Source organism: Armigeres subalbatus, chromosome 1, assembly GCF_024139115.2.
Source record: "Armigeres subalbatus isolate Guangzhou_Male chromosome 1, GZ_Asu_2, whole genome shotgun sequence".
NCBI lineage: Eukaryota > Metazoa > Arthropoda > Insecta > Diptera > Culicidae > Armigeres > Armigeres subalbatus.
The window spans coordinates 135,330,340-135,341,519 of NC_085139.1; positions in this window are offsets into that span (position 1 = coordinate 135,330,340).

Here is an 11,180-nt window from a genome sequence, read left to right on the forward strand (position 1 = left end):
TTCAGTATTCTTGTGTGCGTGGCATTACAGCGATGGAGGATCGAGATCTGAGCGCAGTTTTATCGCTAGTAAATGACAGTCCGAGCTTAATACATAGACCATGCCGTTGACGGGCGACGTTAGGATCTAAAATACATAAGATCAATGCTTGCAGATTTGTGGGAAACCTGCCGTAGGTTGCACTTTATCACGCCACCAAGACTTGCCGTACACAATAAACATACGTAATGATTTGAAAAATGTATACATAAAAAGAAAACGTATTGTTATGGGTGAAATTCATTTTAAAGCACTCTGCACCATTTAGCGTCACAAAATCTTTCAACAAGTGGCAATGTCTGCAGTTTTGGATGAATGAAGGAAAATAAACGAACTGTGTGCCAAAACCATTTTCTGTTGTGTGATTCTGTGCATGCGAAAGTGTTCCAAAAACTGTAAATTAATGAGAACATTTGAGCCTATGCAAAATTCAAGAGTGCTCAATAATATCTACCTTTTGAAATTACTTGGATGGTTTGGTACTATTGATTTGACTTTTATGTAAAATTGGAACCAAACGGTTTGGATTAAACACTGTACTGAGCATAAAAATATTGTCATTATGTTACGCATTGAACATAAGTTCAATTAGGGCTTTAGCTAGAGAGTGCATAATAATCAGAGAATGTGCGGAGTTCTTTATGTTGAATGCAATTATGCATGGATCTAAAACTGATCTGTTATTCTCTGATACTGCAGAAATGCACAATAACTGTGCAACTGTTAGACTCAGTGGAACGTCTAACAATATTCCAAACTATTAGCAAGACAAAAAGACAAATTTACACAAATGATTTTCATGAGCTGATGTTCGATCATAAAATTGAACAAGCAGAATCTGGTTTTATTTTGTATAATTCATGGTGACAGAAACGTAGCAAACAGTTGGTTATGCACAGGGCCTTGAACTAAAATACCAAGCTGCTACAGCGAGGAAAATTAATATTTTTAAAATTAATGAAAATCTATCGAGCAGCAGTAAGCAAACGCACTTTGTTTAAAATGCAAGAATCTATTTTGCAATGAAAATATCTTCTAAATACATACGATTTGATAAAATTCACTGGTCATGCGTTGAATTGAATGTATAATGCCTGCTTGTGCCAGAATAAAAATATTAAAGCTGCGTATGAAGCTGGCCTAGCGAAACATCTCAGCACCCATACTGAATTGCTGGGTAAACTAAAACAGGAAATACTCGATGATTTAAAAAATTGAAATTCGATTTTGCGAAGGTTTCAGACATTGTTCACGCCGGTTTCTTCAAAATGGTCTGGTAAGATGCCTCGTATCACAGGAAGTCTACGATTATTTTGGAAGAAGAACAACAATATGCCTCCACTTATACTAGCTACTGGTGATTCAGTTAAATTTCTTCGACTTTGGGAAATTTTACCATTCCTGAGCCCATTGAAAAGTTCTGGATTTACCTTTCTCGCATCTCTTGTGGTGTAGCTACAGAGCAAATCGCGGAGCTTGTAAAAAAAAACGGATGACGTTGAAGTTGTCCGGCTAGTAGCTACAAATAAAGATGTTCGCTCTATGGCATTACCACAATCTCATATTGGGCAAGTACGATGTTTCTTCGAATAATTCGCTACCTGAAATACACGATGCTCCTAGCCGTTCATCACGAGAAAAATCGACATTCAACTTATCAAGTGGACTTTGGTTGAACTATGCTTCAGATCGACAAGCGCCTTCAAACTTACATCTGATGACATTGAAATCACCTGCGGTTAGCATCCCAGAACGCACTGCCTGTTTCCTTTTGGAAGCCCCTAGTCCTGCCGATTCAGTTGCGCTCTCTGGCTGTTTCTGTCATCATAGTCGTTTTGGCCCTGTGATCGAGGATGGTGGCGGGGTCGTTAAGTATACACAGGCAAGTGCTATTCAGAAATGATCGCAACTCTCATAACAGTCAAAAGTTGCGTGGAGAATTTGATGAGCAATAGCTATTAATACTCCCCAGCTGTTGCTCGTCAAGTTAATATCTCTGTGGAATCGATGCATGTAGCAGATTCACTTGAGCAACTATGGGTTAAACTAGAATTGATCGATTGCTCAATAAGTATTGGAGTTATTTATCTGCCACCATATTGAAGAGCCGATATACAAAGTGTGCATATACAATCAATTGGAACTGCGCTGTCTCGATTTTCGCGCCATGGATCATGCTGTTTTGATTGGTGGTAGTCTGGAATATACCCCTAGGCTCTCTACCAAAAGTGCATATAATACAATCCCACATATCACCAGCATGTGCACCGCTTCTCGACGGCTTCAATCTTCACGGTCTCACGCAAGACAATGCAATTCTGAATAGAAACAACCGCCTGTTAGATTTTCCTCTAGTCAATGAAACGACTGTGGAAGGATACTTTTTGTGTGAGGTGTTCGATCCGCTTTCACGCATTGACCTCGCTCCACCAATCTTCCTTCAAAAAGTCGATGTCGATGAAGTTTCGGAGCCTGATAGCCTAGATTTTCTAACTATGAAGGCATTACAGAATAACTCCAATACATCAGGATGGTTAGTAACCATTGGTTATGGATTCCTTCCCAGATGTTGATGATGCTGTGGAATTCCGAAACCTCCGTGGGGTAATAGACGACTACGCCAACTAAAACGATAATGCCTGCCGTATCCTAACGAAACTATCAATTCTATACTTCCGCCTCTAATTCTATCATAAACATGTACGTCTAACTTTGGAAGATGATATTAGCATTTCCATATCATTGTAAATCGTTTAACTTCACGTAGAAGTAACACTTACAAAATCATTAATTAGTATAATGTTCTTGTTCCGACGATTCGGTCCGTATTTGGGATCTTCTTCAATTCTTTATCCCTGAAGAAGGTCCCAAATACGGACCGAAACGTCGGAACAACCACGATATAGTTCGTGTGATACAATAATAAGACTGCTAAGCCAAGAAAACAATACGTTTTTTCAAATTTATTTATATTTTTGCCGTTCTCGTACAATAAAGTTGTACCAAAAGGCTATCATTTCACACTGAAAACGAACTTTGTATATAAGTCTCGGATAGTGTTATATACCCTTCGAATCAGCTCGACGAACTGAACACATGTCTGTCCGTCCGTGTGTATGTATGTGTGTTTGTATGTGTGTGCACAAAAGCTAATAAAAACATTAGCCAACTTTTCATATAGTAATCCTTAATCGATTTTCTCGCAACAATTGAATTCAATAACGATCGACTGTTGCGTTTAAAAGCTATGAAGAAAATGGTTCATTGAACCATATAAGGTAAGTGTCTTGGTTAAATGCAAGAAAGGCAGTATCACTAATCGGTGAATTTAGTTGGGTCCTTCTTTTCTATTATATTACTTTTATTATATTTGAAATAGTGTAACATTACTAAGTTTATTAGAGTGGGTGCAGTTGTATGGAAAAACGCAATCTTCACACAATCAAGAGAGATCAAGGTTTTCCTGACACGTTTTGGACCCCAATCAACTATGCCAGAGACAGGCTCGATTGGTTGCACCTCCGCTTTCCGCATCGCATTTGGAATTTATATGAAGTTTAGTAAGGGAAACCTATTTTTTTGCATTTTTATTCCTATCGGCTTCAATTTATAGCCAATTACGTCACTAAATACGTTTGCATAGTGTCTGAAGGGTGCCGAAAGGCTTTGTTGAAGAAGGTAACGTACAGGCACATTTACAAAAAAAAAAAATTATACCGCTTCGAAGATGGATTAAACTGTGTGCAAGAAATCAATGTTTCTGCCAGCACTACCGGGCAGCCTATGATTGCTAGAGAACAAAATCCCTCTTCCTTCTTGTCCGGATTTTTAGATTAATAAATAATTCCGAATAACTCCAAATAGGGACACGGCAGGTATTTCCGTCCATCGTCATAGGGGCTAAAACCAACGAAAGCAACGTACATTTTCTAAAACTCCACTATAGCAGAACGTTTCTCCTTAGCTTACGATTTGGTACGTATGAGTTTTACAAAAAAGCGTCTCTTTTATTGGTTTTCGAGACTATGACGAACAGACGAAAATACCTGCCGTGTCCCTAGCTCCCCAGCCATATAAAATGAATAATTTTAAGAAAACACACAGTTAAATTATGAGTCCTTGTAGTTCGGCAAGGCTAGCAGAATAAACGACTTTTTGCATATGGTTTGAACAATCAAACTTCGAAGCGTTGTAACTATTTTTGCGGACATTCCAGCAACGTACCTTCTTTAGCAAAGTTCTTGGGCATTCTTTGGGTTATACTTCAACGCAATGTGCCACTTGATTTACTATGCACTGAATCCTCCCGGAGTAAAAACGCAAAAAATTATGTTTTATCATACTAATTCCCATACAAACTTTAAACGCGACGCGGAAAGCGAGGAAGCAACCAATCGGGCCCCTTGAATAATATAATAAAGCAAAAATATGATTCTCATCCCCCTTCCCCCTTCGTCACACTTTTTGTAACATACCCTTAAAATATTTGTATGTATCGTCACGCTGCTCAGAACCTCCCCCCCCCTACGGGCGTGACGTACTTTGTAGATGGCCCTTAATTGTCGTTTTGGCTCCAGGGAGCCTAGCCTACGCAAAGGCGAAAGATTGCCAATCCGAAGACGGCGAGAACGATTCTTGGTTGTTTTTGGGTGGGATACATTCTCGACTTCCTGAACGTAGTACAGTATTTGTAGTTTAGTAGACTGAGAGTTCGACTGCTAATGTTTGAATATTTTTGAGGTTTTGGCTTTTCAGTCTGTGGGTTTTTAGAACAACCGTTTAAGATCTGTCCTAACGTTTCGGCAAATTGTTGTTGCCTTCATTAGGGGAAAAATCATGAATGTAGTTCTACGTCTAACGTCTTTGCTAAGGAGATTGTCTTTCTTAATGTTGGTAGATGGTTCGTGTAGTATGTTTCATAAATTGAACTTTTCATATTCTAGAATTAATTTTGTTTTGCACTATTATGGATGTAGTCACTTTCAGCTGATGTTAAATTATAATTTAGGCCGAATGGTCATTAGGCCGAATTGCCATTAGGCCGAATGAGAACTGGGGAGTGAGAAGTGAGTAGTGCGAAGTGAGGAAGAAGTATAACGGAAGAAGAAGAAAGGAGGAAGAAGTAAGAAGTAAGAATGAAGAAGGAAGAAGGAAGAAAGAAGGAAGAAAAAATAAGGAAGAAGAAAGAAAGAAGAAAGAAGATGGAAGAAGGAAGAAAGAAGGAAGAAAGAAGAAGGAAGAAGGAAGCACTTCACTTCTTTTTGCTTCTTTTTGCTAATTCAGCCTAATGACCGTTCGGCCAAATGACCTTTGGCCTAACGATCTTCGGCCTAATGGCCTGACACCCTTAGGCGATGTATCTCCAGTTCCCTCGAATGCAATGTTGAACAATAAATTCGTGCATCATCCTGCATCAATCCATCTGAGGTCACAATCGAGTTTGACGCTTCATCTGCATACTTGATTTTGATCCATCAAGCGCTGCACGTATCAGCCTAATCAGTTTCGCCGGAAACCATATTCAGCCATTATCTGCCACCGCTTATTTATTTTCACTAAGTCATACGCTGCTTTGAAATCAATGAAGTCTGCAAATTGTACTCACGGATTTTTTGAAAACCCGTCCGAAGGCTAAACATTTGATTCGTCGTTGATCGGGCCTTACAAAAATCAGAGTTCAGAAGTAAGTAAGAGTAATCAGCACACTTTAGTCGGTGTTTTTTCATAAAGATCAGGCTTATGAGGCCATCCAGCAGATAGGCAGCTCCCCCGAATAACACGAATCCACGAATTGACGGTCTATGGTTTGAAGTCACCGTATTTGTTGGATTGCAGCAAAGTTCGCACTGTACTCTGCAATTCACGAGCCAGGAGCCGAACTCATGCGGGTTTATTCAAAGTACTCACGCTTCAAGATCCGACTTTCCAATCGTTAACCATGATTCGTAGCCGGGTTTGTTGCCGTTGAATCCATCCGTTTGCTCTGCTTTTGACTTTCTTGTTAACTGGGGAAAACTTCGGTAGGTTACCTCACCATGGTCGCGCTGCCTACATCGTGTTGAAGGGCCTGCCTTATCGACGCTGACACGATGCAGCACATTGTACACAGTTTTGCGTAGAGGCCCTCACTGGCACTCGGAGGAAGCTCAGACGCCCCTAACATAGAGAACAGACGCTGTTGTGAGCGGCTCCTAACATGAAGAACAGACGCTCGATCAGATTTGCTCCTCCGGAGAGGTGCCCCCTCCCCTGTCCGCATGCGATGATCGTTCCCACCGCGGTTACACTATGGGGATTTAGGAGGACATTAATAGGAAAATCAATTAATCAATCAATCAAATCAATCATCAATCATTTTTCACTATTTTTTTTCGAGAGTAGATACACAAAATAAGAAAACTCCAAAATTTCAGGTCCCTACGAGATATAATTTTTGAGATATTAGTTATCAAAGTTGAGAAAAAGTAAAAAACGCGGTTTTTCTCTTCAAAATTATGCTTCGCTTCACACCAGTTTTTGATAAGTTTTTTCTGAAACGATACCAAGGTTTATATATACTGCCGTCATACGCATATTTGTCCCATGTTTGCTGGGATTTCCTATATACATTGGACAATTATGCGTAAAACGGCAGTATAGCATTGTAAAGATTAATATTTATTTGCGAGCGTCTTAGGGAAAATGTTACACGGTTTAAAAAATTTGTTGTATTCCTTTTACTTCCACTAATTCGTGGAATTAGTGGAAGTAAAAGGAAGACAACAAATTTTTTAAACCATTGTAAAGATTTTTAAAAGAGCTTTCATATCGTACTAACAAAAATTGTAATTTCATAAAGTACAAAAGTTTAAACAACAATCCAAATTAGAAGAAAACACTGAAAAAAGAGCTATTTTCAACTTCAACTTCAAAAGTCAGCCACTCCTTTCCCCGCATTTCCCCGCGGAGATATTTAGTTGGGGATCATATTTGGGATGTGTACTTTCAGATTCTCAAGGAAAATCTTTGAAAAAATACGCGATTTGAAAAAAAAAAGTTTGCCCAAAAACGTTTTTTTCCTTAGTGTGCATCATAGCAACACAAATTTCAATATTCTACTATGATAAACGTTCTTCCTTATTTGTCCTTGATATTATTGGAATAAAAATTCAATGTCGCTCGGAAATTTATATATTTTTGAACCTTCCTTCGGAAGTGTCTAAAATTTCACTTTGTATGCGTTACGCAGGCGTGTTACGCATCAATCTATCAATAAATCTCTTGAATAATGAGATAAAATGTTTGATATTTGAAACAAATTCCCTTTAATATTTAAAATATAATTATGACAAATGATATGATATGGAAATATGCTTATACACAGATAAAAATATATTGTGATTTTAAATGTATTTTCATGCACATATTTGGAGCATGCAAATAAACGTAACATTCAATCGATCTCACTATTCTTTTAAATTGAAATAAATTTAACCGGTGCTTGCTTGTAAAATTCAATAAAATTTTACTGAATATCGAGTGTTAATTCGTTTGATGGGATAAGCTGCAATTTTACACGTCGTTGAATTTTCAAAATTATTTGCTGTGTATTTCTGATTTGTTTCAAAGAAACAATTGATTTTAATTGAGGAACGTATAGAAGCATGTAAAAAATAATTTTCTCAGAAAATCAAAAACGTAAAAATTTAAAGGAATTTAAAAAAAATCTTCAGTAGCAGCTAGATAGCAAATATGAGCATGTTTTGAGACACTAATAGACCACTTATATGCATGTATGTGTACGTATGTGTGCAATTTCCAAAATTTTCTACCATATAAATCTCACTCTAAAAAAGCTAAGAAAATAATATTTCCTTAAAAATAACATTGTTTCAAATGATCAAGTACAAAAGAACGTATGCCTAAGCTCTCGAATCAATGCTTGACATGAAAGATATTATGAAATAGTTTTAAGGATACAACATACAAATAAATAAAATAATGTTGAGGCATAGGGCTCACCTGGATTTCCAGACTGAAAACGAAATAATCAGTGCCTTTATGAGTATAAGAGCTGCAAGCGCAAATCGAACCACATCATTGGTATCGCTGTGCGTATTTCTGCGATAGTTCCTACCCAAATGCAATTATAGAGATAAAAGAAGTATCGCAAGGTTCAGAGAGCAACATACACGAAAGGTATACGGAAATTATCTGTAAGGATATCGCCACCTACGAGCTTACGGACAGTATATGTTTCGGGGAGGCCGGGGAACTTCCCGCCGGAAAAAATGATTTCGCCGATGATTGGGGGCTATCTGAGATAAATGGTTCAAGGACAAAAACGATCGTGATGAACGAATGGCTGGTTTTAATAGTCGGTGTCCTATAGAACTGGACTTTACACGTTCTTCACACGTTGAGAATTATGCATCTCAAATCGTAAATTATTTAAATTATTTTTAACGCATCAGTATGTCTGATTGCAGATATGACTAATAAAGGAAAGTATCATCAACATCAGATCAGATCAGTTGCACACGATAGAAAATCATATACTTTTCTTCAATTGCCTGAAATTGGAATGATATCAGCAACGTTCAAGATACAACAGTAAACCAAATTTTCTAGCAACAAGTTAAAATTATTATCTTATGGATATTTTTAGATGTCGTCGCCTCCGAAAAAGACACCCACACGGGCAGAACAGAAACGATGCGTGTGCACCAGACATTTCATCCGCCAACACTGGCGCTGCTTAAAACAAAAACCGTGAGAAATTAAATTGATTCCACCCCACACTCCTACCTACATATTTTACATAGAAATGATCGTGAAACCGTAAAAACGAGAAATGAACTGATCCCAGTAGTGCGGTATGTACAATTGGCCAGATATACACTTGAGCTAGACATTGTTCGTCCTTTGCTGGTTCTATCTATATTTTTAGCATTGAAGAATGTAAAATTGTTCGGAGTATTAAGCAGCTTTCTAGATTTCAAGTGAACTGAAAGTTGGCTGGCTGCTTCAAAGTACGAAATGCATGATATGTACAATCTTGTATAATCAATTTTCAATTAGTTTACAAACAGATCTGATTAGTACAACTGATTGCAATATAGTTTACAAAGATTCAACAAATAAAATAAAATAAATTTCCAAGCAAATAATAGTTTTAGCAATCCTCGATTTTTTTCAAATGTTTTCGCTATTTTCAGTTGAGACAATAAAGACGGGCTTTTAACCGTCTGAGATTATAACGAACAAATTCACTAAAAGAATGTAGAAAATCCTTCCAGCCGTTTTCAAGTTATTGGGATACAAACACAGACCAATTTGTTATAATATATAAGGAAAAGAAGAAGACAAAAAGAAGAATGAAGAAAAACAGAAACCATAAAACAGGCTACTATTTTACTTAAAAAAACTAACATTTGATAGAATGTTAGTAGACCCATAGTGTTTTATACCAATCGACTCAGCTCGATGAATTGAGCAAATGTATGTCTGTTAGTGTATAAGTGTATGTGCACAAAATATTAGAAAAATATTATCAAACTTTTCAAATCGTAATCTTCAACGGACTTTCTTACAACAAATTGCATTCGACAGATGGTAGAGCCTTGTAGATCACTGTTGAACTTGATTACGATCGGCCTCAAAAGTAAGGAAGAAAATTGTGTATCATTCTAAGAAAGTTGGCGTTATGCATCATGCATTTTTTAGCGAAAACTCTTAAGCAAGAGGAAACTGGCGCATACTGGTCCCTACTGAAATACACTTTATTTTATTCTGCATGCGTACATGCAATGAATACTATGTTTTGTCCTTTCTCGAGGTGTAATCGCCTATTTCCAAATATACACATGCTAAAGCGTAGACAATATTTTACTGCGCCAACGGCAGCCATACGTATTTCTTTGCCGAAATTTTGTTTTGAATATAACTGTGCCACGTCGGTGCCCGATTTCGCCGAGCTCGAAAAAGCAAAACCTATAATGTACAAGCAGTTACAGTACAACAGTTAGTCCCTGCTTACAGTACTCACGAGTACATCTGAGAAAAATAATTTCGAACATTTTTAGCGTAGATTAGACTGGTCCATACATGTGCATGAATATAACTTTGAAAGAATGCAAAATGATGGGTCGATAACAAGGAAGGAGGGTCCAATACGGCTCTGGTCCCCACAAGTTCCTATCACACGCTTCTATGGGACGACCAATGACAAAATACCACCACCTAAGGGATGCGTACTTAGCTGGTAGTGCAGTCTGGGCACTGACTGACTATTTTCCTTCTGAGCTATCCAGTTATCCACAAGCGGTAATGGCCGCCTGCTAGCCTATGGGCTAGTCTCTGATTTGACGTTTGTGGAGGTTTCGTTCCCAAAACTGAATACCCGGAAAACTGGATACCCAAAGTGCTAGCCCCAGCATCGTGATGTACATAACGTGACCCCCGGTAAGGTAGCTTACAGCTAGATCACCGGTAGGTCGCCTTTCGAATACCCTAAAAATAAAGAAAGAAGAGAAAAGTTATTTTTGGCAACCGACCAGGCAACGAAATAAGGACTATGATTGGAATTTCGGTATCTGGAATGTCTGAACCCCAGATGAACCTGAACAAGTGACCTTTCTAGCTCGTGAGCTGCAGAAGGTTGGAGTGAACGTAGCCGCTATTCAAGGACCCCGGTGGCCTAGATCTGGAGAACGTGAATTTAGAGCCGTAGATCCCATGACCAACACTGCATTCAAATATAACGTCTATTACAGCGGCGGCAAAAAAGCATAGCGTGGGGGGAGCATTCGCCTCCTCTACGATATCTCACGACGCTTAAGCGGGGCGAAGATGAATGCAACGATGCCTGTGAAAGACGCGAATGATCAGTTATTGACCGACCCAACTGACCAGCGGAAACGCTGGTTCGAGCACTTCGAACAACTTTTTCAAGTGCCAGCCAGGCCATCACCACCTCGGCATGATCTGCCTAGGATCCGACGTATAACACGCGTCAATACCGAAGCTCCATCACTGCTAGAGATTCAAACAGCCATCCAAAGCATGAAATCGAATAAAGCCCCAGGGGTCGACCGCATATCAGCCGAGATGCTCAAAGCTGACCCCATGACATCCGCTCAACTACTGCATCGTTTATTTCG